This window comes from Aethalodelphis obliquidens, unplaced genomic scaffold (genome assembly GCF_003676395.1).
Source record: "Aethalodelphis obliquidens isolate GAN/ISIS:26980383/991018 unplaced genomic scaffold, ASM367639v1 scaffold3, whole genome shotgun sequence".
In the NCBI taxonomy this organism is placed as follows: domain Eukaryota; kingdom Metazoa; phylum Chordata; class Mammalia; order Artiodactyla; family Delphinidae; genus Aethalodelphis; species Aethalodelphis obliquidens.
The window spans coordinates 48,275,027-48,301,109 of NW_020837947.1; the positions used below are offsets into that span (position 1 = coordinate 48,275,027).

General features: G+C 43.6%; 1 non-coding gene and 1 pseudogene across 1 annotated transcript; both read right to left on the reverse strand.

The window, feature by feature from the left end:
• Positions 1 to 2,459: 2,459 nt before the first annotated feature.
• LOC113613282 (U6 spliceosomal RNA) lies at positions 2,460 to 2,564 on the reverse strand. The gene has a single exon (XR_003430151.1). It is a non-coding gene; the product is annotated as a U6 spliceosomal RNA (small nuclear RNA).
• An 8,526-nt stretch (positions 2,565 to 11,090) lies between these two features.
• LOC113605975 (V-type proton ATPase subunit e 1 pseudogene) lies at positions 11,091 to 11,350 on the reverse strand (annotated as a pseudogene).
• Positions 11,351 to 26,083: the final 14,733 nt, after the last annotated feature.

The window sequence follows — 26,083 nt, forward strand, 5'->3', positions numbered from 1 at the left end:
TGGTGACTTGGATTATTCTTCAAGATAGAGTACGGCAAGGTGCAGAACCATTTGTGTGAAAAAAGGAAACTAATAGAAATATATTTAGTTTTGCTTGTTCATAAAGTATTTCTGAGTGGATCCCCAGTATCTTAGGTCAGTCTGCAACTAGACTAGATGCCACAGACTAGATAGCTTAAAGAAAAATGAATTTTCTCACTGTTCTGGAGGCTGGAAGTCTGGGATCAGGGTGTTAGCATGCTCACGTCCTGGCGAGGACTCTCTTCCTGGCTGAAGATGGCTCTCTTCTCCCTGTGTGCTCACATGGTGGAGAGGGAGTAAGCTCTCTGGTATCTCTTCTTATAAGGGCACTAATCTATTCCCATTATGGGGGCTCTACTCTTATGACCTCATCAAAACCTAACTACCTCCCAAGGGCTCCATCTCAAGATACCATCCCATTGGGGTGGGGGGACTTAAGGCTTCAACATATGAATTTGGGAGGGGGGGATACAATTCAGTCCATAGCACTAAGTAACTGATAATAGCAGCTGTCTCTTGGCCCAAGGAGGGAAACAGGAGCTAGGGGATAGGACAGTAAAGGTGATTTTTCACTGTTTGCTCTTTATACCTCTGTAATTCCCCAAGAGCAGCTGGATGTCCAACAATTTGATTCAATTCTGATACTATCTACCTGGAGTTAGTGTCAGATCCCACAAGTGAAAGGGCTCAGTCCCACAAGGCTGCCCCCACTTCAGATGCCAATCACAACTCCTGGGCCACCAGTAATTCTGACCAACCAGCTATAAATTGGGGGTTCCCATGACCCCTTTCTCAGGTATGATAATTTGCTAAAATGGCCCACAGAACTCAGGAAAACATTTACTGGTTAAGTATAAAAGAGGCAAATGAACAGCCAAATGAAGAGGCACATAGGAGAGGTCCAGAAGGGTCCTGAGTGCAAAAGTATCTGTCCCTGTGGAGCTGGGGCGCTTCATCCTTCCAGCATGTGGATGTGCTCACCAACCTGGAAGCTCTCCAAACCCTGTTTAGGGATGTTTATGGAGACTTCATTGCAAGGGTATGACTCATCAAATCACTGGCCATTGGTGATTGAACTCCATCTCTATCCCCTCTCCTCACCCCTCCCCAGTGGTTGGGGGGTGGGACTGAAAGTTCCAACCCTCTAATCAAGGCTTGGTCTTTTTGGAGACCACTCCTGATCCTGAAGCTATCTAGAGGTCCACCAAGAATCACCTCATTAGCACGAACTCAGACACGGTTGAAAGGGGCTTGTTATGAATAACAAAAGACACTCTGTCACTCAGAAAATTCCAAGGGTTTTAGGAGTTCTGTATCAAGAAGGGCATGGAGGGGGACACAAAGACCAAATATATATTTCCTATAATATCACAATACCTTTTCTTTTTAAATTTTTTTTGATGTGGACCATTTTTAAAGTCTCTGTTGAATTTGTTACAATATTGCTTCTTCTTTTTTTTTTTTTTTACCAGAATATTCTCACATTTTATTTATTTCAAGGCACTTTCCACCAGAAAGTGTAAAGAGAAGAAATGAACTACCCTGGTAAAACATTACATTTTAACAAAACAGTGAGATCCAAATGAGACAAAGCAGAAAAACTGACATACTTAATGTTCATTATCTTAAAATGGCTTAAAGTAGTTTGCCTGCTGAAAAAACAGAGACTGCAAAAAGGAGGAAACAGAGAAGTCTGCCAAGATGCCCCCTTGAAGATTTTCAGCCCATGGGGAAGGAACTAAACCCCTTAAACAAAGGTAAAGAACCGAAGAGTAACATCTGAATTCTCCACATCTCGCCAGCACCCAGCTCACATGGGTTTTAGAACTGGCTGATCAAGTCACTCACTGATTGAATTGGTGAATAAAACAGCAACACTTCTCATAAGCATTTAACAACATTTCATGCACGTGACAAACCCCATTCAGGTCCCAATAGTTTATGGATGATTCTTGCCCATTACTATACATCTCAAACCCTCTATTTTGAAAAATATGTCAAATTGATTATATATTAATTATGCACACAAACGATCTTATATACACTAATAATAAAGGACTAGGAATATGCTGAATTACCTGGTGCTTTTCAAAAAATGTACGGTTTTATCTCTACTTCCCTAATATTTTCCTTCCAGCTTCTGCTGTATTTAACTCTTAATTTCCTGAAGATTAAAACCCCCTTTCTCCTTAACTTATTTTTATCCTCAAACCTCAGAGGAAATGATTGTACAGAAAGGTCACACCTGAGGCTGACGACGGAGACAGAATTGAAATTCATCACTTCTAGGGGGTAAGGAAAGGACCCCCGCCCCAATCCTCACAAGGTCCAAAGGGCAGCACAAAGGGCCAGTCTAGGCCCTGAATGGTCTACAAGGACCGCAGCAGTTTTGCCTTTGCACCCGTTACTGAATTACACCATCACCTGGGGAAGGAAGAAAAAACATGGAACGCTTCATGAATTTGCGTCATCCTTGTGCAGGGGCCATGCTAATCTTCTCTGTATTGTTCCAATTTGGGTCTATGTGCTGCTGAAGCGAGCACTGCTTCTGTTTTTTATGTTTTGGGTTTTTTTGGCCGTGAGGCATGTGGGATCTTAGCTCCCTGACCAGGGATCGAACCTGCACCCCCTGAATTGGAAGGCAAAGTCTTAACCACTGGACCGCCAGGGAAGTCCCCCACAATACCTTTTGAATTTTGACCTATGTACACACACACACACTAAATAGTATTAAAATATTGAAGAGGGGGGAATGCTCAAAAAGCCTGAGTTAACCAAGTTCACATAACTTGCTAGGGTGAGACCTGGGCCTCAGATTTCCTTACTTGTATTTAAAGATTCTTTACAATGTGTCATGATTATTTTTTCATCTCTTTGAAGATGTTTACTGCTTTTGTGACTTCAGGGGTCTGAGATTTCTAGTTTTCATATTTTAAACAGGTGAGTCCTCCAGACTTTGGGGCATGGGACACTTGTGGGAGATCAACATTAATGTAGTTTTTCTCCAATGATCAGTGCAAGACATAGTATACAGAGACAGTTATTTATATCATGCAAATTGGGAAAGACTTGGAAACCATCCCATACAAAATACCTCTCTACTAGTCTGTTCAACGACCTGAAAGAAATCCTACTACTGTAAACCTCTTAAGAGAAATGCAAATATTTCTAAGAGAGGTACTCTCACACTCTGAACAACCATTATTAACTCCGCCTGAAAAAATGAGTTTATTAGGTTCCTACCTCCAGGTCAGATTCCAAGAGCAAGCTCCGAGAGGAATGGGACTAAGGATAGTAAATTTCGGTAAAAAACAAAGTTTTAAGGCCCAGTTTTATCATCTGTAAAATGAGTGGGCTGGACCAGTGTCGCCTCAGATGTTCTTCCTAAATACTGCTCTGCTCAATACCTTATTTCGTTTGTTCCATGGAAAAACTGGGATGTGTGAAAAGGGGAGAGGGGATTGTTCTTCTTACTTGTCAGATGAGGAAACTGAGGCTCGAAAGAGTTGGGTCTCTTGTCCAAGATCACCAGCCAAGGAGCCTGTTGGACACGATCATTAAGTCCAGGTTCAGTGACCTTTCCACATCATATTCGTTGCTTCATCTTTTGAGCCCCTACTACAGCGTACGGTGCTGGGATACAAAATTGAAAAGATGAGGCTCCTGCCCTCTTGGGGTCTGGCAGCCATTGGAGAAGATAAGTACCGAGCCACATGGTCAGCTCCATGCTGGAGAGAGAGATAGATGGGAGGATGGAGAGTTGGGAGTGGGGATCAGCTAAAGCTTCACAGGAGAGGCACATCGCTGAAGTTGAACTAGGAAGGATGAGCAGGTGTTTGGCATAAAGAAAGGGAGGGCCAGTGCTCTCAGGAGAAAAGACTTCACCTTAAAGTGGGACGCAAGGTGCAGTGAGTTGTCTGCAGCAGATTGTCAGAGAGAAACTTTGGGGCAGAGGGGCCTTTCAGCTTCTTTTGGATAACATCATTTGTCATTCCCTTGTTCAGGTCTGTGCCAGATTGTTGGGGTCCTAGGCTCCTTCTGACTGGCTCCTCTGCCATCCCTATGCGGTCCTTTATTAAAGGGGCTATATTATGAAAGAAGATGAAAAGTGACAGACGAATAACCGACCACGCCATAACTTCTTCAGTTGTTTTATACTTAGTTTTACTTCCCAGATTATGGAGTAGGGGATTGGAATCGCCCTTGAAGTTTTCACAAGACTCAGTAACACACCCAGGTTACAAGTGAAGGACAAAGACAAAATTTTCATCATTGATTAAAAGAAGAAATCCATCAAGGCTACTGCCTGGGCCAGCTGGAGTCATGGGTGAGGGCTCCTGGAACAGGACAGGTTGCTACCAGATGGCTTTGAGACACCGCATTGTGCAAGCCTCCCCTTAACATCCCAGAAACGCACTTTGGAAGTAGAACTAGGAAGTCTCTCTCTTCCCTTCCTCACGTTTGCTCCTCAATTTTTGACCACTTGGGTCAGTATCACTCTGACATACATCTGTCTCTGACATGTCAGTGGTTCTCATTTAGCTCACTTACAGACCTGTAAACACAGACAGACAGACAGACAGACAGACAGACAGACACACACACACACACACACACACACACATATACAGACCTCTTGTACCTCTCTCCTGAAGTGGGTGAAATCCATCTTCTGCTACACTCTTTACATTTCTGACACAAATACAATACTCAGGGCTCCTAGCCAAAACTCTAATTCATTTCATGTTCTTAAAAGAGACCTAAGTTATTCCAAATCTTTTGTCCATTTTACAAATTCCCTCTTGTTTGCTTGTTTTCTTTTACGGTAATGGGGGAACACTGCATTCACCTGAGTCTTTCTTAACACATTGCATTTGTTTATAAGTCAATCCTTTTAAAGCTGCTCCAGGTAGATCCCTTGGTGGGTGTGCAAGTGAAATGCACCAGAGAAAGATTGTGCTGTCTAGGATAAGAGAAAATTGCATAGTTCACGAAAGAGAGTGGGAGGGAGGGTGAAGATGAAAAGAGGAAGGAGGAAAGAGAGGAGCCCGAGGGGCCAGGCCACCACCTTCCCAGTCAGCCAGGTTTGTAACCTCAGGGACTTCTCACCTCTTCACATTTATGTGCCCTCCCCAGGCAGCCAGTTGCCAAAGCCTGCCATTCTTCCTTCTCTGCCTTTTAAGTGGGAATCTCCTTCATTCTGTTCTTACTATCACATCTTTAACCGGGATCCTGAACACTGAGCTCGGAATATATCAGCCTCCCAGCGGACCAATTTATCAGCTTCCCGGCTGACCTTCCTACCACCAACTTCTCTACCCTCTGTCACACTCCCATTATCAGACCAATCTTCCTAAAACATAGTTTGTCCACCACATTGGACAAAGCCTTGGCGGCTCCCCACAGACGTTTAACTAAAGCTCGCTAGTTTTAGCCTAAAATTCAAGGCCCCATGCATGTGGCCTTAACTTATTCTTTTTGGCCTAGCTTCATAGCATTAGCTATTAGTAAACACTTACCAAGGGCCAGGCACGCTGTTAAAAGCTTCTAAATGTTGTTTGTCTAGTTGGAACCTCTTTCCAGGAAAGGCGTTTGTCCCCCCGTTAGTGAGATCCCGTCCGGTGGCCATTAACGAGAGCTGAGCATGTGACACAGACCAGCCAATCAGAGCATTCTTCCACCCCAAGCCGCAGGCCAGCCAATCAGAGCATTCTGCTCTCCCCCATCTCCAAGCCCAGCTTTAGGAAATTTGACTTAAAGGTACGAGAGAGAGTGGGTTTCTCTCTTCTTCGGGGGTTGAAATCTACACAGAAAAGCAGAGAAGAGCAGAGAGGAGACGAGATGGAGAATGAGAGAGAGGGGGAAACCTGATGACATTGTCCCTCTGGATCCCACCACGCAGGCAGCTAGTTATACGTCCGGCCTTTTACCATAATGAGTCAAAAAGTCCGTTCCTTACTTAAGCTTTTCTGAGTTAGGTTTGCTGTTATTTGCAACTGAAACGATGACTAGAGCACTTTACAGGACTTAGCTCATTAGACCCTTACCATGGTCCGGTGAAGTAGGACTGTCACTTTCAATCATTTTGATGAGTCAGTGACACTAGAGAGATGTGACTTTCCCAGGGTCTTGCAGCTTTTATTGCGGAGATATTTACGACCAGGCGTCCGACTACAGAGCTCTTACGGTGTGTTCTAAGGCCCTTCAGGAAGACATGCCCAGTATTTCCTGTGTGCCAGGTAGGAGGCTGAGTGCAACACACGCCTGCTCCCATCCCACCTGTTCATGTGCTGCACACTATGGCCTCACACAGGTCCTGACTTTTTACATCTGGATCTTTACTCAGGCTATCTTCTCCACCTGAGCATGCTCCCTACCCCACCTCTGCCTGGCAATATATACTTAGCCTTCAAATCTGAAATCAAATGTCAAATCCTTCTGGAGGCCTGTCCTCAAAGGCCTCACCCAGAAGAAATTACTTCCTCCTTTGAGTTTTAAAGACTTTGACTTGAACACAGGGCCAAATGAGTGTCTTCTGGGGCTTACTGCACAGTAACTTGTGGGCATTTCTTATGGAGGTTGAGGGGACTTGTGGTTTGAAGTCACCAGATTTCCGCTCCAGTCATTTCAATGGTAACTCTGCAAAACCCACACGTTTTGTAGCAAGCAGTGCCAGTGTTGTGGTCATGAGTGGTAGCTTTAGAGTGTACAGGGCTGGGCTGGAACCTGGCTCTGTAACTCTCAAGCTTCGGCAACCTTAAACAGATTGTTTGTTCTCTGGGTGTTTCATTTTTCTTATCTGAATACGGAGATGAGAACAGCATTGATTTAGAGAGCTGTGAGAAGTAAATGAGATAACCAACGTTAAGGCCTTAGCATACTATCTGGCATATAGCATATATCTCTATCTATCTATCTGTCTATCTATCTAAAGTTTTTATGTAAGGGATCATAGCTTCTACTCATGTTGCCTCCTCATACAAAGCAGACACAAGTAAAACATGTATTTATTAAGCGAAGGACCAGTCTTACAAATATCCACTCCCTTAAACCTTCTCCCAGGCTTCTACAGCAAATGACCAATTACAGCTGCTTGAGGAAATGAAAGACAGTTGGAAGCAGCAGGAGAGAGGTGGGGGGGTGGGAAGGAAGAGGGAAGATGGGGGTTAGGAAATAAAAGCCCCTTTCAAGGAAGAGTATTGGGACTTCCCTGGTTGTCCAGTGGTTAAGACTCACCTTCCAACACAGAGGGTGTGGGTTCGATCCCTGGTCAGGGAGCTAAGATCCCACATGCCTTGTGGCCAAAAAAGCAAAACATAAAACTGAAGCAATATTGCAACAAATTCAATAAAGACTTTAAAAATGGTCCACATCCAAAAAAAAAATCTTAAAAAAAAAGACTATCATAAGAGCAGCGAAGGTAATCAAAAACCAGAATTATTTTTGTTCCTTAGACCACCCCTTCCTTCATCCCTTATTTGTCTTCTCTCAGTGGACATCAGGTGAGGTAGCCAATGACATAGGCTCCATTATCTTTTGGAATTGTGCAGCGTTACCAGTTCAATCCTCTTCCTATAAGTGGGCATGAGACGGTCGTGCTACAGTGGTGGCAGCAGCTGCACCTGCAGTTGCAGCAGCCTGCTGACTTCTGGGCTGCAACTACGGTGGTGTGACTTTGAAACAAATATTCAAGCTGTGGCCCCTGACTCCTCCTCCAGCCCTTCCAACAATATTGAAAGCATATAATCCCTTTTATTGTATCCCTCTCTTCTTGAAATACCTAGAGAGGTTTCTGTTTCCAGCACTAACTTCTGCTTAATACATATAATATATTTAAAACAGCATATTAAAATTAGTTTTAAAATGTTAGTCAATTTAAAGTTTATTTTAAAATATATTTATAAACATGATATATAGATATGGCAATTATCATGAAGATGATCACCCATGGCTGGATACTAAAGTTGAGGAGACACGGATCTCGTTTAACACTCATAACCAAGTTGGCACTATTATTACCTACAAGAGAAAACTTTGAGAGGTTAAATGACTTGCCCAGGATCACACAGGTACTAAGTGATTGTTCTGACTCCACCTTTTTTAAACTGGAGAAAGGACTTGGAACTTCATTTGATTGTCATCAAGGATCAGACATCAAGCAGCACCTGAGCTGTGTCCTGAAGAATTAATTGATTTAGCCAGTAAGCTGGGGAGGTGCGGGGGGGGATTTCTAGGCTGAACGAACAGCATGAGCAAAGGGATGGTGGTGTGAATGAACATCCCTCATCACAGGATCCAATGGAACCTTACGATTCTGGAGAAGAGGGACATGACTGGAAGTGATGCTTGAGAGGTAAGCAGGGATCCAGTCCTGGGAGGCCTTGGAGGCCATGCTGAGGAGATGAAACAATTCTGAAAGCCAGGGGACCATGGAAGGATTTTACTGATGGCATGGTCTATTTACATGGGAATTTTAGAGAGGTCATTCTGGTAATCTGAGGCGTGATGGGTGGAGTTGTCTAGTAGAGAGCTGGGATAAGGGGCTAGAGCTATGGGAGAGCAGTGGGCTGGGGGAGTCTATAGGTAGGTGATGAGAACAGAAATCATCTATCTTTTTTTTTTTTTTTTTCTTTTTTTGCGGTACGCAGGCCTCTCACTGTTGCGGAGCACAGGCTCCGGACGCGCAGGCTCAGCGGCCACGGCTCACGGGCCCAGCCACTCCGCGGCATGTGGGATCTTCCCGGACCGGGGCACGAACCCGTGTCCCCTGCATCGGCAGGCGGACTCTCAACCACTGCACCACCAGGGAAGCCCAGAAACGATCTATCTTTGCATGGTTGATGGTCCACATTGAACAAGACAGTCCACATTGGGATGAGGGCTGGGATCTGGAGGCTGTGGGACCACAGGACATCAGAATATTTTCTCACATGCCAGGGACCCTAAGTCACCCAATCTAACAACTACTCTTAGATTTAGAAGGATGCACAAACACTGTTTTCTCTTAGTCCCCTTCCTTTATCCCCTCCCTATCTGCCCATGTCCCTTCCACCCACTGGCAGAAATACATCTGCACTGTATTTATGTTAAAATGACCTCATTGTATTTCTAAGATGGAAAGTGTGCTGTTAGTGGGCTCCTCTTTAGGAGAACCCAAGACTTGTCTGAGTGGTGGATAGTGTTTGAGCCAGGCCCTTTTAGTTTTCTTCCATTCATTTGTGGAGAAACTGGCACCCTTAGGAAACTGCTTAAATTTTGTTTCATTATTCCCTATGTTTGGATTATGTCCACTCAGTCATTCAACACATACTTACTGTATTCAGTCATTCAACACACCTGCTATATGTCAAAGTTCCTGCCCTCATGGAGATTATATTCTATAGTAGTGATAATATACATATATGATATAGCAGTTATATATATATATATATATATTAGGTTGAAGAAAAATAAAACAAGGTGGCATGGTAAGGGGCTAGAGAGTGATGAAGACTGATACTTGAGGAGGAGCAGAGGAATCTTCTTAGAAGAGGCAACATTTGAACAGTGACCTGACTGAAGTAAGGAAGTGGCCATATGGTTCTTGGGGAAAGAGGTCTCAGGTAGAGGAAATTGAACTCAGAAACAGAGACTAGATTTGTGGTTACCAGGGGCAGGGGGTGGTGGTAGGGGTAGAGAAAATGGGTGAAGCTGGTGAAGCTGGTCAAAATGGGTGAAATGGGTGCCGGTAGGGGTAGAGAAAATGGTGAAGCTGTAAAATTACCAGTTATAAGATGAATAAATTATGGGGATCTAATGTACAGCATGATGAATACAGTTAACAATACTGTATTGTATACTTGAAAGTTGCTAAGAGAGTAGATCTTAAAAGTTTTCACCAAAAAATTATGTGAGGTGATGGATGTGTTTCCTAACCTTACTACAGTAATAATTTTGCCATTTATACATATATCAAGTCATCACATTGTACACCTTAAAATTACACAACGTTATATGTCAATTATATCTCAGTAAAGCAGGGAAAATAAAAGTTACAGGAAAGTTTCCAGACTGTGGCAGGCAGGGCGTGATTTTTTTTTTTTTTTTTTTTTTTTTGCTCTTGTTGTTTTGTTTTTGGTTTTGGCCGTGCTTTGCGGCTTGTGGGATTTTAGTTCCCCAACCAGGAATCAAACCCAGGCCTTTGGCAGTGAGAGCGTGCAGTCCTAGCCACTGGACCACCAGGGAATTCCCTGTTTGGTTTTATTGTTGTGGCTGTTTTATTTGGGACATAATCTTAAATTGAAAAATAAACAGAAAGTCAAAGTGAAAAAAAAAAGAAGTTCTGAAGTCGAGGGAATAGCAAGTGTAAAGTGCAGGGACCGGGGTGTGTTTGCTGTGTTAGAGGAATGAGCTAGGAAGCCAGTGTGGCCGGAGTGAAGAGTGGTTGAGAAAGAGAGGCAGGAGATGAGTCAGAGAAGCAGCCAGGGTCATGGAAGGACTTTGATTTTATTCTAAGTGTGCTAGGAAGCTGCTGAGCAAGGGAGTGTCGTGATCTGAATTTTATTTATATATATATTTTTTTTTCCCATAGAAAGCAGAAAAATTATTTATTCCAAAAGATGGCAGAAATAAGAAATTCATCCTGAAAATATACTTTGGTATATATTTTTGGTATAATTCTGGTGAGACAGATTTTCCCTCTGAACATGTTCTCCTACTGACTGCCCCACTGCAGTCTTACCGTGTATAACAGTTTTCAAACGCTTCCCTCATTCTCATGTTGTGAGCAGGCAGGAGACACAGTAACATTATTTCTCAGAAGGATGGTACTTTCTATCTCGGAAGAGTACATAAACATTTTGTGGAGGCAGCACAGTTTAGATTAAATAGACACATCATTCATCAAAATGTAAAGAAGGAGACAGGAAAAAATACTGCATTCTAGAATAAGATATTCAAATGTGGTGTGAATGTTTAAGGCCAAAGTGGGCAAGTCAGGGAAGGTGGTCTGGGTATGGAGGTGCTTTTGCATCTAGAGGAGTTCTCTTCGTGACCTCAATGACTGAGCCCTGGCGAGCAGGTCTTCTTCCTCAAGGCCAATTATGTTTGAGGTACCCACCAGATGGCTTCATTTTTCAACTGTGGTCCAAAGAGAGGGTTAAGTTGGGCCAGAACTGCAATCAGCCAAAAGAGATAGCAGCAAACTGAACAGGTCACCAAGATAGTGATGATAATGATGATAACTCCCTAGGTGGGACCCTTAGGGATGAACCCAGGGCACCAAGAAGCCAAGGAAGCCCTAGAACACATTCATCACGACGCGAGGCACTGTGAAGCCAGTATACGCCATGGTTGCTGCGGGAGGTGTCAGCCCCTGCCCCGCCACCTCACTTTGGTCCCATCCAGAAGTGTCAACTTGAATTATATTTTTCAGAAATGCTTGCCTGCTGTGTGGGGCGAGGGAGGAAGCAAGGGGATCAGTTAGGAGGATGTTGCATAATCTAGCAAGGGATGATGGTTTGGATAAAGAGGTTAGCAGTGGAGGTGGAGAGAAGTGTTCAGAATCAAGCTCTATTATAAAGGCAGAGCAACTAGAATTTTCTGATGGAAAAGGATGTGGAGTGTGAAAACGGGAGAGGAATAAAAGAAGATACCAAGGGTTTTGGCCTAAGCAACTGGGTGAAAGTAGTGCCATTTACTGAGGTGGGAAGTTCTGGAGAGAAGCAGGATTGAGGGTGGCCATGGTAAGTTTGAGGTAGCTTTTAGATAGGTGATGGAGACATGGAGAAGGTAGTGGTATGAACAAGTCTGGAGTGCTGGGGTGAGGTCAGCTTGGACATATAAATTTGGGAGTCATTAATGTAAGTTTTGAAAGCCATAGGACTAGATCACGGGTTGGTATGCTGTTTTCTGTTTGCCAGCAGAAGGGCAAACAGAAGGTCCAGATAGTAAATATTTTAGGCTTTGTGGGTCATACAGTCGGTCATAGTTACTTAAGTCTGCCACTGTAGTATGAAAGCAGCTGTAGGTAATCTATGAATGAATGAGCATGACTATGTCCCAATAAAACTTTATTTGTAGAAGCAAGTGGCAGGCCAGATTTGGCCCATGGACTGTAGTTTACTAACTCTTGGGCTACATGATGCTACTAGGGAGAGTGTAAAAAGAGAAGAGAGAGCTCAGAGCCCTGGGGCACTCCAACACATAGAGAAAATGGGAGGAAGAGGAGGATCGAAGAGACTGAGATACAGAAAGTGGCAAAGTAAGAGGAAAATCAAGAGACTTAGCTGGCACAGAAGCAAAGGAAGATGTTTCAAGAAGGACAATATGATATTGTGGTGCCAGTAAACACTGTGAAAGATTTTGAAATGAGCGCCCCCCCCCCGCCCCAACCTGCCAAATAGAATGTCTGTCTAGTATACCCTTTAGGGTTATCTTCATCTTTCATTGTCTTTGAGCTATTTTATAACTTTTTAAGTTGTGGAAAACTGATCATAACCAATGATTCTTGTCCACAGAAATGAATTGCATCCCGTGGAATGCAACTGATTGCGCTGGTGGAATGCAATTACCCTGTGGATAGACCAGTTCTGCATCTATTTGTAAATCTGTTCTAGCATTCCTTATTGCTTTAATACTTGGGCTTCATTGAATTCTTCTTTGAACTGATTGTAACATCTTATTAGTTCCCTCATTAATTAATGATTAAAAGAGGGGCTTCTCTGGTGGCTCAGTGGTTAAGAATCCGCCTGCCAATGCAGGGGACACGGGTTCGGGCCCTGGTCTGGGAAGATCCCACATGCCGCGGAGCAACTAAGCCCGTGCACCACAACTGCTGAGCCTGCGCTCTAGAGCCCACGAGCCACAACTACTGAAGCCCGCACGCCTAGAGCCCATGCTCCACAACAAGAGAAGCCACTGCAATGAGAAGCCCACACACTGCAACAAAAGAGTAGCCCCCAGGCTTCCCTGGTGGTGCAGTGGTTGAGAGTCCGCCTGCTGATGCAGGGGACGCAGGTTCGTGCCCCGGTCCGGGAAGATCTCACATGCCGCGGAGCGGCTAGGCCCGTGAGCAAGGGCCGCTGAGCCTGCGCGTCCGGAGCCTGTGCTCTGCAACGGGAGAGGCCACAACAGTGAGAGGCCCCCGTACCCCACAAAAAAAAAAAAAAAAAAAAGAGTAGCCCCCACTCGCCACAACTAGAGAAAGCCCACACACAGCAACAAAGACCCAACGCATCCAAAAATAAATAAAATAAATAAATTTTAAAAATAAAATAAAATCATTGATGTGTTCATTGTATATTTGTATGCGAGTCATGATTTTACCTTTTATTTTTATTTATTTATTTATTCATTTTAACATCTTTATTGGAGTATAATTGCTTTACAATGGTATGTTAGTTTCAGCTTCACAACAAAATGAATCAGTTATATATATACATATGTTCCCATATCTCTTCCCGCTTGCGTCTCCCTCCCTCCCACCCTCCCTATCCCAACCCTCCAGGCAGTCACAAAGCACCAAGCTGATCTCCCTGTGCTATGCGGCTGCTTCCCACTAGCTATCTACCTTACGTTTGGTAGTGTATATATGTCCATGCCTCTTTCTCGCTTTGTCACCGTTTACCCTTCCCCCTCCCCATAGCCTCAAGTCCATTCTCTAGTAAGTCTGTGTCTTTATTCCTGTTTCACCCCTAGGTTTTTCATGACATTTTTTTCCTTAAATTCCATATATATGTGTTAGCATACGATATTTGTCTCTCTCTTTCTGACTTACTTCACTCTGTATGACAGACTCTAGGTCTATCCACCTCATTACAAATAGCTCAATTTCGTTTCTTTTTATGGCTGAGTAATATTCCATTGTATATACATGCCACATCTTCTTTATCCATTCATCCGATGATGGACACTTAGGTTGTTTCCATCTCTGGGCTATTGTAAATAGAGCTGCAATGAACATTTTGGTACATGACTCTTCTTGAATTCTGGTTTTCTCAGGGTATATGCCCAGTAGTGGGATTGCTGGGTCATATGGTAGTTCTATTTGTAGCTTTTTAAGGAACCTCCATACTGTTCTCCACAGTGGCTGTATCAATTTACATTCCCACCAACAGTGTAAGAGGGTTCCCTTTTCTCCACACCCTCTCTAGCATTTATTGTTTCTAGATTTTTTGATGATGGCCATTCTGACTGGTGTGAGATGATATCTCATTGTAGTTTTGATTTGCATTTCTCTAATGATTAGTGATGTTGAGCATTCTTTCATGTGTTTGTTGGCACTCTGTATATCTTCTTTGGAGAAATGTCTATTTAGGTCTTCTGCCTATTTTTGGATTGGGTTGTTTGTTTTTTTGTTATTAAGCTGCATGAGCTGCTTATAAATTTTGGAGATTAATCCTTTGTCAGTTGCTTCATTTGCAAATATTTTCTCCCATTCTGAGGGTTCTCTTTTGGTCTTGTTTATGGTTTCCTTTGCTGTGCAAAAGCTTTTAACTTTCATTAGGTCCAATTTGTTTACTTTTGTTTTTATTTCCATTTCTCTAGGAGGTGGGTCAAAAAGGACCTTGCTGTGATTTATGTCATAGAGTGTCCTGCCTATGTTTTCCTCTAAGAGTTTGATAGTTTCTGGCCTTACATTTAGGTCTTTAATCCACGTTGAGCTTATTTTTGTGTATGGTGTTAGGGAGTGATCTAATCTCATACTTTTACATGTAGCTGTCCAGTTTTCCCAGCACCACTTATTGAATAGGCTGTCCTTTCTCCACTGTACATTCCTGCCTCCTTTGTCAAAGATAAGGTGACCATATGTGCGTGGGTTTATCTCTGGGCTTTCTATCCTGTTCCATTGATCTATATTTCTGTTTTTGTGCCAGTACCATACTGTCTTGATTACTGTAGCTTTGTAGTATAGTCTGAAGTCAGGAAGCCTGATTCCTCCAGCTCCTTTTTCATTCTCAAGATTGCTTTGGCTATTCGGGGTCTTTTGTGTTTCCATACAAATTGTGAAATTTTTTGTTCTAGTTCTGTGAAAAATGCCAGTGGTAGTTTGATAGGGATTGCATTGAATCTGTAGATTGCTTTGGGTAGTAGAGTCATTTTCACAATGTTGATTCTTCCAATCCAAGAACATGGTATATCTCTCCATCTATTTGTATCATCTTTAATTTCTTTCATCAGTGTCTTATAATTTTCTGCATACAGGTCTTTTGTCTCCTTAGGTAGGTTTATTCCTAGATATTTTATTCTTTTTGTTGCAATGGTAAATGGGAGTGTTTTCTTGATTTCATTTTCAGATTTTTCATCCTTAGTGTATAGGAATGCCAGAGATTTCTGTGCATTAATTTTGTATCCTGCTACTTTACCGAATTCATTGATTAGCTCCAGTAGTTTTCTGGTAGCATCTTTAGGATTCTCTATGTATAGTATCATGTCATCTGCAAACAGTGACAGGTTTACTTCTTCTTTTCCGATTTGGATTCCTTTTATTTCCTTTTCTTCTCTGATTGCTGTGGCTAAAACTTCCAAACTAAGTTGAATAAGAGTGGTGAGAGTGGGCAACCTTGTCTTGTTCCTGATCTTAGTGGAAATGCTTTCAGTTTTTCACCATTGAGGACGATGTTGGCTGTGGGTTTGTCATATATGGCCTTTATTATGTTGAGGAAAGTTCCCTCTATGCCTACTTTCTGCAAGGTTTTTATCATAAATCGGTGTTGAATTTTGTCAACAGGTTTCTCTGCATCTATTGAGATGATCATATGGTTTTTCTCCTTCAATTTGTTAATATGGTGTATCACGTTGATTGATTTGTGCATATTGAAGAATCCTTGCATTCCTGGAATAAACCCCACTTGATCATGGTGTATGATCCTTTTAATGTGCTGTTGGATTCTGTTTGCTAGTATTTTGTTGAGGATCTTTGCATCTATGTTCATCAGTGATATTGGCCTGTGGTTTTCTTTCTTTGTGACATCCTTGTCTGGTTTTGGTATCAGGGTGATGGTGGCCTCGTAGAATGAGTTGGGGAGTGTTCCTCCCTCTGCTATATTTTGGAAGAGTCTGAGAAGGATTGGTGATAGCTCTTCTCTAAATGTTTGATAGAATTCGCCTGTGAAGCCATCTGGTCCTGGGCTTTTGCTTGTTGGAAGATTTTTAATCACAGTTTCAATTTCAGTGCTTGTGATTGGTCTGTTCATATTTTCTATTTCTTCCTGATTCAGTCTTGGCAGGTTGTGCCTTTCTAAGAATTTGTCCATTTCTTCCAGGTTGTCCATTTTATTGGCATAGAGTTGCTTGTAGTAATCTCTCATGATCTTTTGTATTTCTGCAGTGTCAGTTGTTACTTCTCCTTTTTCATTTCTAATTCTATTGATTTGAGTCTTCTCCCTTTTTTTCTTGATGAGTCTGGCTAATGGTTTATCAATTTTGTTTATCCTTTCAAAGAACCAGCTTTTAGTTTTATTGATCTTTGTTATCGTTTCCTTCATTTCTTTTTCATTTATTTCTGATCTGATTTTTATGATTTCTTTCCTCCTGCTAACTTTGGGGTTTTTTTGTTCTTCTTTCTCTAATTGCTTTAGGTGGAAGGTTAGGTTGTTTATTCGAGATGTTTCCTGTTTCTTAAGGTAGGATTGTATTGCTATAAACTTCCCTCTTAGAACTGCTTTTGCTGCATCCCATAGATTTTGAGTCATCGTGTCTCCATTGTCATTTGTTTCTAGGTATTTTTTGATTTCCTCTTTGATTTCTTCAGTGATCACTTCATTATTAAGTAGTGTATTTTTTAGCCTCCATGTGTTTGTATTTTTTACAGATCTTTTCCTGTAATTGATATCGAGTCTCATAGCGTTGTGGTCGGAAAAGATACTTGATACAATTTCAATTTTCTTAAATTTACCAAGGCTTGATTTGTGACCCGAGATATGATCTATCCTGGAGAATGTTCCACGAGCACTTGAGAAAAATGTGTATTCTGTTGTTTTTGGATGGAATGTCCTATAAATATCAATTAACTCCATCTCGTTTAATGTATCATTTAAAGCTTGTGTTTCCTTATTTATTTTCATTTTGGATGATCTGTCCATTGGTGAAAGTGGGGTGTTAAAGTCCCCTACTATGAATGTGTTACTGTCGATTTCCCCTTTTATGGCTGTCAGTATTTGCCTTATGTATTGAGGTGCACCTATGTTGGGTGCATAAATATTTACAATTGTTATATCTTCTTCTTGGATCGATCCCTTGATCATTATGTAGTGTCCTTCTTTGTCTCTTCTAATAGTCTTTGTTTTAAAGTCTATTTTGTCTGATATGAGAATTGCTACTCCAGCTTTCTTTTGGTTTCCATTTGCATGAAATACCTTTTTCCATCCCCTTACTTTCAGTCTGTATGTGTCTCTAGGTCTGAAGTGGGTCTCTTGTAGACAGCAAATATATGCGTCTTGTTTTTGTATCCATTCAGCCAATCTGTGTCTTTTGGTGGGAGCATTTAGTCCATTTACATTTAAGGTAATTATCGATATGTGTGTTCCCAGTCCCATTTTCTTAATTGTTTAGGGTTCGTTATTGTAGGTCTTTTCCTTCTTTTGTGTTTCTTGCCTAGAGAAGTTCCTTTAGCAGTTGTTGTAGAGCTGGTTTGGTGGTGCTGAACTCTCTCAGCTTTTGTCCTTGTAAAGGTTTTAATTTCTCCATCAAATCTGAATGAGATCCTTGCTGGGTAGAGTAATCTTGGTTGCAGGTTTTTCTCCTTCAACACTTTCAATATGTCCTGCCACTCCCTTCTGGCTTGCAGAGTTTCTGCTGAAAGATCAGCTGTTAACCTTATGGGGATTCCCTTGTGTGTTATTTGTTGCTTTTCCCTTGCTGCTTTTAATATGTTTTCTTTGTATTTAATTTTTGACAGTTTGATTAATATGTGTCTTGGCGTATTTCTCCTTGGATTTATCCTGTATGGGACTCTCTGTGCTTCCTGGACTTGATTAACTATTTCCTTTCCCATATTAGGGAAGTTTTCAACTATAATCTCTTCAGATATTTTCTCAGTCCCTTTCTTTTTCTCTTCTTCTTCTGGAACCCCTATAATTCGAATGTTGGTGCGTTTAATGTTGTCCCAGAGGTCTCTGAGACTGTCCTCAGTTCTTTTCAGTCTTTTTTCTTTATTCTGCTCTGCAGTAGTTATTTCCACTATTTTATCTTCCAGGTCACTTATCCGTTCTTCTGCCTCAGTTATTCTGCTATTGATCCCATCTAGAGTATTTTTCATTTCATTTATTGTGTTGTTCATCATTGTTTGTTTCATCTTTAGTTCTTCTAGGTCCTTGTTAACTGATTCTTGCATTTTGTCTATTCTATTTCCAAGATTTTGGATCGTCTTTACTATCATTATTCTGAATTCTTTTTCAGGTAGACTGCCTATTTCCTCTTCATTTGTTAGGTCTGGTGGGTTTTTATCTTGCTCCTTCATCTGCTGTGTGTTTTTCTGTCTTTTCATTTTGCTTATCTTACTGTGTTTGGGGTCTCCTTTTTTGCAGGCTGAAGGTTCGTAGTTCCTGTTGTTTTTTGTGTCTGTCCCCAGTGGCTAAGGTTGGTTCAGTGGGTTGTGTAGGCTTCCTGGTGGAGGGTACTAGTGCCTGTGTTCTGGTGGATGAGGCTGGATCTTGTCTTTCTGGTGGGCAGGTCCACGTCTGGTGGTGTGTTTTGGGGTGTCTGTAGACTTATTATGATTTTGGGCAGCCTCTCTGCTAATGGGTGGGGTTGTGTTCCTGTCTTGCTAGTTGTTTGGCATAGGATGTCCAGCACTGTAGTTTGCTGGTCGTTGAGTGAAGCTGGGTGCTGGCATTGAGATGGAGATCTCTGGGAGATTTTTGCTGTTTGATATTATGTGCAGCTGGGAGGCCTCTTGTGGACCAGTGTCCTGAAGTTGGCTCTCCCACCTCAGAGGCACAGCACTGACTCCTGGCTGCAGCACCAAGAGCCTTTCATCCACAGGGCTCCTTAATTTGGGATGATTCGTTGTCTATTCATGTATTCCACAGATTCAGGGTACATCAGGTTGATTGTGGAGCTTTAATCCGCTGCTTCTGAGGCTGCTGGGAGAGATTTCCCTTTCTCTTCTTTGTTCTCACAGTACCCAGGGGCTCAGCTTTGGATTTGGCCCCGCCTGTGCGTGTAGGTCGCCGGAGGGCGTCTGTTCTTTGCTCAGACAGGACGGGGTTAAAGGAGCCGCTAATTCGGAGGCTCTGGCTCACTCAGGCCGGGGGGGCAGGGCGGGTCACGGAGTGTGGGGCGGGCCTGCGGCGGCAGAGGTCGGCGCGACGTTGCTAGCCCGAGGCGAGGCGCGCTGTGCGCTCTCCCGGGGGAGTTGTCCCCGGATCCTGGGACCCTGGCAGTGGCGGGCTGCACAGGCTCCCCGGAAGGGCATGTGGCTAGCGGCCCGCGTTCGCACACAGGCCTCCCGGTGGCGGCAGCAGCGGCCCCTGTCCGTCTCTGGGCTCCGCACTTCTAGCCGCGGCTCGCGCCCGTCCCTGGAGCTCTCTCAAGCAGCGTTCTTAATCCCCTCTCCTCGCGCACCAGGAAACAAAGAGGGAAGAAAAAGTCCCTTGCCTCCTCGACAGGGCCAGACCTTTCCCCAGACTCCCTCCCGGCTAGCCGCGGCGCACCAGCGCCCTGCAGGCTGCGTTCATGCCGCCAACCTCAGTCCTCTCCCGGCGCTCCGACAGAAGCCGGAGCCCCAGCTTCCAGCCCCGCCCGCCCGGGAGGGCGAGCAGACAAGCCTCTCGGCTGGTGAGCGCTGGCCGGCCCGATCCCCTGCGCTGGAATCTTTCCGCCTTGCCCCCCGCACCCCCGTCGCCGCGCTCTCCTCCGCGGCCCCCAAGCTCCCCCACTCCGTCACCAGAAGTCACCGCCCGCGAAGGGGCCTCCCAGTGTGTGGACACTTTTTCTCCTTCACAGCTCTCTCCCGCCGGCGCAGGACCCGTCCCCATCCTTTTGTCTCTGTTTAGTTTTTTCTTTTGCCCTAACCAGGTACGTGGGGGGTTCCTTGCCTTTTGGGAGGTCTGAGGTCTTCTGCCAGCGTTCAGTAGGTGCTCCGTAGGAGTTGTTCCACGCGTAGATGTATTTCTGGAGTATCTATGGGGAGGAAGGTGATCTCCGCGTCTTACTCTTCCGCCATCTTCCCGGAAGTCCATGATTTTACTTTTTAAAATTATTTTTTAACGGTGGACATTGAGTAAAATAAGGGTTGAAAACTGACCATGGAATTTGGCGATATGGAGATCATGGTGACTTTGGTAAGAGCTATTTTGGAGAAGTAGTAGTAAAAGATTGGAGCAGATGCATAAAACTAAATGATAAAGACACATGGGCACAGGAAAAAGTAAATAGACCAATGGAACAGATTTAAAGAGTCCAGAACAAACCCACATGTAAATAGAAACTTTATAGATGACAGAGGTGAAAATGCAGAGAAAAGGATGGAATATATTCCATAAATGGTGCTGGGACAATCTTTTACATGTATGGAAAAAAACAAAATTGGATCTTTACCTCAAATCAAATAATCTGTTCCAGTGGCTTTAAGACCTAAATAAGAAAAGCCAAAGGCTAAAACTTTTAGAAGAAAATAGAATATTTTTGTGACCTCATGGAAAAACAAAAATTTAAAACAAAATACAAAATCACAAACTATAAAGGAAAATATTTATGGATTTGACTTAATTAAAATAAAAAAGTACCACTTCTGATCATCAAAAACACCATAAAGAGATTGAAAATACAATTATTCCTAATGCTTAACTGACAAAGGTGTCTGGAATATGCAAAAAGCCCTTACAAATCAAAATAAATAAAAATAACCTAATAGAAAAATGTGCAAGAATATGAATAGGCAATTCTCAGGAAAGGAAAACCAAATGATCAATGAAGATATGAAAAGATGTACAACCTCAGTACTAATTAGGGAAATGCAGATTTAAACTCCAACATAATACCATTTCACATCTCTGAAACTGACTAATGTTTAAGGGTCTGATGAAACAAGTATTGTGACAAAGGTGTGGGGAATTTTATGGCCTCCCAGTTGGAAGGCAAATTGGTATGACCACTTTGGAGAGCAATTCAGCAATATTTAATAGTTGATGTATGTGCCTTACAACGCAACAACTCCATTCCTAGGTGTATACTTTAGAAAAACTCTAATATATGTACATAGGGACTCTTTATAGCAGTATTGCTGTAGTAAAAATCTGAATACAATCTGCATGTCCATCAATTAGAAAATGGTTAAGTAAATTGTGGTTTGTTGGAACAATGGAGTACTAAATAACAATGAAAAAGAAATGAACTAGAGCTACACATATTAACATGTATGAATTTCACAAACATTCAGAGGAAAAATCAAGTTGCAGAGTACATGCACATACCTAGATTTTAGTGATATATCTTGCACATTTTTTGTTAGATTTATCCCTAAATATTTATATTTTCAGTGCTATTAAAATGTTTTTTTTAATTTCAATTTCCAGTTGTTCATTGCTAGCATAGAGACATACAATTAATTTGTTGTATATTAATCTTGTTATCTTGCAACTTTGCCAAAGTCACTTTTTCTAATAGGTTGTTTTGTGTTTTTTTTTTTTGTAAACTCCATCAGATTGTCTACATAGATTATCATATCATCTGTGAATACAGACAGTTTTACTTCTTCCTTTCCAATCTGGAGAACTTTTTCTTTTTCTCTTTTCTTGCCTGAACCCCCAGTACAATATAGTGGCAGTGAGAGTGGACATCCTTATTTTATTCCTGATCTTAGGGAGAAAGCGTTCAGTCTTTCAGACATTAAGTATGCTATTAGCTATGAGTTTTTTGTTGATGACTTTTATCAGATTGAGGAAATTCCCTTCTGTGATATTGTAATATAATAAGAAATACATATGCCGTCTTAATTCTCAGTTCCTGATACAGAGCTCCTAAAGCCCTTGTAAGTTCCTGAGTGATAGGGGTGATAGGAGGATCTATTGTTATCATATTTGGTCTTAATTCCCAGTTCCTGACACAAGAGCTTCTAAGACCCTTAGAATCTCTAGAGTGATAAAGGTGTCTTTCTGGTAGTAAGATGACAGGTGGCTGGAGGCCCCTAGATAACTTAAAAATGGGGGCTGGTTTGTAGAAAGACCAAGGCAGGCATTAGAGAGTTAGAACTTTCAGTCTTACTTTCTGACCTCCCAGGAAGGCAGGGGGCTGGAGTGTGAGTTAATCACCAATGGCCAATGATTTAATCAACCATGCCTGTGTAATGTAACCTCTATTGAGATTGAGAGAGCTTCTGGGTTGGTGAACATATGGGGTGCTGGAAAGGTGGCGTGCCTTCCGTGCTTCTTCCTCAGTACCTCGCCCTATGTATCTCTTCATCTGGCTGTTCATCTGTAGCCTTTTATAATAAACAGGTAAATGTAAGTAAAGTGTTTTCCTGAATTCTATGAGCTGTTCTAGAAAATTATTGAACCTGAGGAGGGGGTAGTGGGAACCCTGATTTTTGTCAGTTTGTCAGAATTACGGGAAGCCTCGGACTTGCGATTGGCATCTGAAATAGGGGACAGTATTGTGGGACTGAGCCCTCAACTTGTGGGATCTGATGCTAACTCCAATAGTTAGTGTCAGATTTGAATTACATTTAGGTAACCCAACTGGTATTTGGAGAGTTGGAGAATTGGTTGTTGGTATGAGCAAAAACCCACACATTTCATGTCATAAGTGTTCTACGGGCAGAAACAGATCATAATACCTTCTATTACTAGTTTGTTGAGTGTCTTTATTATGAAATTTTGTTAGGTTTTTTGTCAAATGCTTTTTTTTTGCATCTATTGAGATAATCATATGGTTTTTCTTTTTTGTTTGTTAGTATGGTGAATTTTATTGATTGATTTTCAGATGTTAAACCACTCTTGCTTTCTTGGGATAAACCTTACTTGGTCATGATGTATTGTCCTTTATATAGAAAGATGCATTCAATTTGCTAAACTTTTGTTAAGAATTTTTTATGTCTATCTTCATGGGGTACACTGGTCTGTGGTTTTCTTATGTCTTTGCCTGGTTCTGGTATCAGGATAATACTGGACCATAGAATGAGCTGGGAGGTATACCCTACTCTTCAGTTTTCTTGAAGTGTCATGTGCAGAATCAGTATTATTTCTTCATTAAATGTTTGGGCCTCGGCTTTTCTTTGCGGGAAGGTTTTTAACTACACATTCAATTTCTTTAATAGATATAGGGCTATTCTGGTTATCTGTTTTTTTCTTGAGTGGGTGTTGGTAGTTTGTGTCTTTCAGGGAATTTGTCCATTTTATCTATGTTGTGCCATTTCTATTTGGTGTAATTAGAATAGCAGATAAAAGTTCAACTTTCCCCATATCTCCCCCCCCTTCCCCCACCACGTGTACCTCCCCAGCATTTCCAACCTTAAGACTTTCTAGTTAGTAAGAATCTACCTAATTAAAAAAAAATCCATTCCAAATTGTTTATTACTTAATGGATTAATCATTCCAGGAGCATTTGCATTTCAAAAGAAAATAGAATTATTCATAGCAAAAATAAATAAATCGTTAATGGTGTTATTTCAGGCTTTGTGACAAGTAGGTAAGGGAAGTACTTTGGGAGATGCGCTTTCCTCTTTTTCAAATCCTCTTCAAGTACAAGTTTGCTATTTTCACTATTCTGCTTAAGTTTCTACCCAGGGAGTTCCCTTTGCCCTTTGGTTAACATAAGATATTTCACACAGCTCTGCAAGATCCTGCCACTTCTCAGGGTCATCAGAATCCATTCTCTATGCCCTGCTCTTGTACATCCCTGTCCTGGCCCTCAAAAGGGTGGACTTCTCTGAGAAAGCGATATTTGTGCCCAAGAGTGGCGTCCAGAAATGTGCATATAAAACCAAGTGCTGGGGTAGACTCAAGCACAAGTTTGAGAGCCACGGAGGTAAGGCGCGCGGCTCCAGACCGAACCCCGGCCTCCGCATTCCCGCCTTGGGCTGTCGGGCGACAACCCTTACCCAGGCACCGGCGCTTCCCTCGAGCGGCGACCCAAACGGACGTGGTAAGTGTCCAGAGTCTGATGGGGCGGCGGGGAGGCCGCGGGAAGTGGCGGGGCTGGGCGCACCGTGCTACTGCGGGCTCCGGGAGCACAGCGCACTGTGAAAGAGGCCGCGGCGGCGGGGACTCGCTCGATGGGAAGAGAGAGGAACAAAGCCTGGCCCCGCGCGCGGCTCGAGCACTTTGACGCGCGGGGGACGCAGAAGCCGGGGCGGGCCGAGGCGCGGCGGGCGGGGGCCGGGCTGGGTTGGGCTAGGCTGGGCTGGGCTGGGCGCTGTGCCCGCAGCCCCCGGCTCTAGGCGAGCCTCGCGCGTCCTGCTTAGGAGCGCGGGGCACGGCGGCAGCATGGGGTGCGGCAGCGTGGGGTCCGGCAACTTGGAGCTGATTTTTGACAGCGTGGGGCACTTTGGCAGGTAGGGAGTTGGAGTGGGGGTGAGGAGGGAGGTCGGTGCCTGGGGGCGGAGGGGGAGCCGAGTCGGGGGAGGCGCCGGTGGGGTCTGTTTCTTCCAGTTGCGACGGGGTTCTCGCGCTGAGCTCGCGATCCGAAAACATTTCCATCCCTCCTTTCCCAGAGAAGTCGGGAGGCCTGCGTCCTGACTCCTGGCCCTGGCTGGGCTCATCCTCTCGAACTCTGGCGGCGGCACCTCCCCAGAGCAAGCAGTGGGCTCTGGGGCTCGCTTCGGGAGTGTTGGGTGCAGGGCTCGTCCGGCGCGCCTACCGCTTGGCAGGTGGAACCTGGGGCGCGCCGTCTGCGGGTGCCGGCGTCCGGAGCCCCGGCTGGAAAGCCAGCTCACAGGAGTAGAGGAATGCCGGTTCTTGGCGGCTCATTTCTCTAATCGGCCAAACGGGCTCCTCTTTCACTTCCCCAGACGACTGCTGCCCTGCCCCGCCCCGCGGTAGAGTCTTCCTCAGTGCCTGGCAGGTATTGAATTGCTCCAGAAACAACCTTTAGCGGTTGTTGTTTTGTTTTGGTTTTTCTCTGTTTATAGAAACCTAATATGTGCCAGCTACACAGTGCTTTATTTGATGCCCACGGAATCTTGCAAAGGGGGTGAATCCTTATCTTAATGATTGGGAAACTGAGGGACCCACAGGTCCCTCAGTCTGTGGGTCAAGGACCCAAAGCTACGGCAAGGTGGGACCTAGGTTTAACCTTTGTACGATTGTCACCCTCTTTTCATTTGTCAAGTTAATTTTAAAAATTTAAAGTGTATTCATTCATTCATTCATGGAGAAAACACTTCTCTGTCTTACCTGGAACGTTTTGGGAGGAGAGGTAGCTGGGTGAGGGGCCATACAGCGTGCGGATCAGAGGTTGGGAGCTCAGTCTGAATCCTGGCCTGCCACTCACCACGAACGTGACCATGGAAATACTGTGCCTCAGTTTCCTATCTGCCAAGTGAGAATTATAATCATTCCTGCCTTTAGCTCCCTCCCAGGCTTGTGGTGAAGAGATGATGATGTGCTGTTCTCCAGGGTGGAAAGTTGCACAAAAAGTTGGTTATGATTCTCAATGTCCACAAAAAAGAAGTGGTGGAGCAGGTAGAGGAGGGGCAGGAGGTCCCAGCTCTCCCCTGCTTCCTCCTGATACCTGCGTTATTGAATGCTGAGCTGTGCCTGGCTCTGTCATAAGTTCTTTGTATATGTTACCTTCTTTAACCTTCACTACAGTCCCATGATATGGGTGGCATCACTCATTTCACACATGAGAAAACCAGGCCTTGCGCCTACATCACAAATCTGTTAGTAGCAGAGCAGAACTGGACGTCCATCGGCCTCCACAGTCCATGCTGTCAACCATGGTGCTCTCCTGAGCACAGCCCTGGGACTCAGCCAGGTCCTTCATGTATTCCCAGGATCACGTTAGCAGTGAGTGGCAGGCCAGGATTCAGACTGAGCTCCAAACCTCTGATCTGCACGCTGTATGACCCCTCGCCCAATATTATCTCATCTTAGACTCCTTGAAGAAGAATAGCATGAGGATTACAAAATCAGCTCCGGGG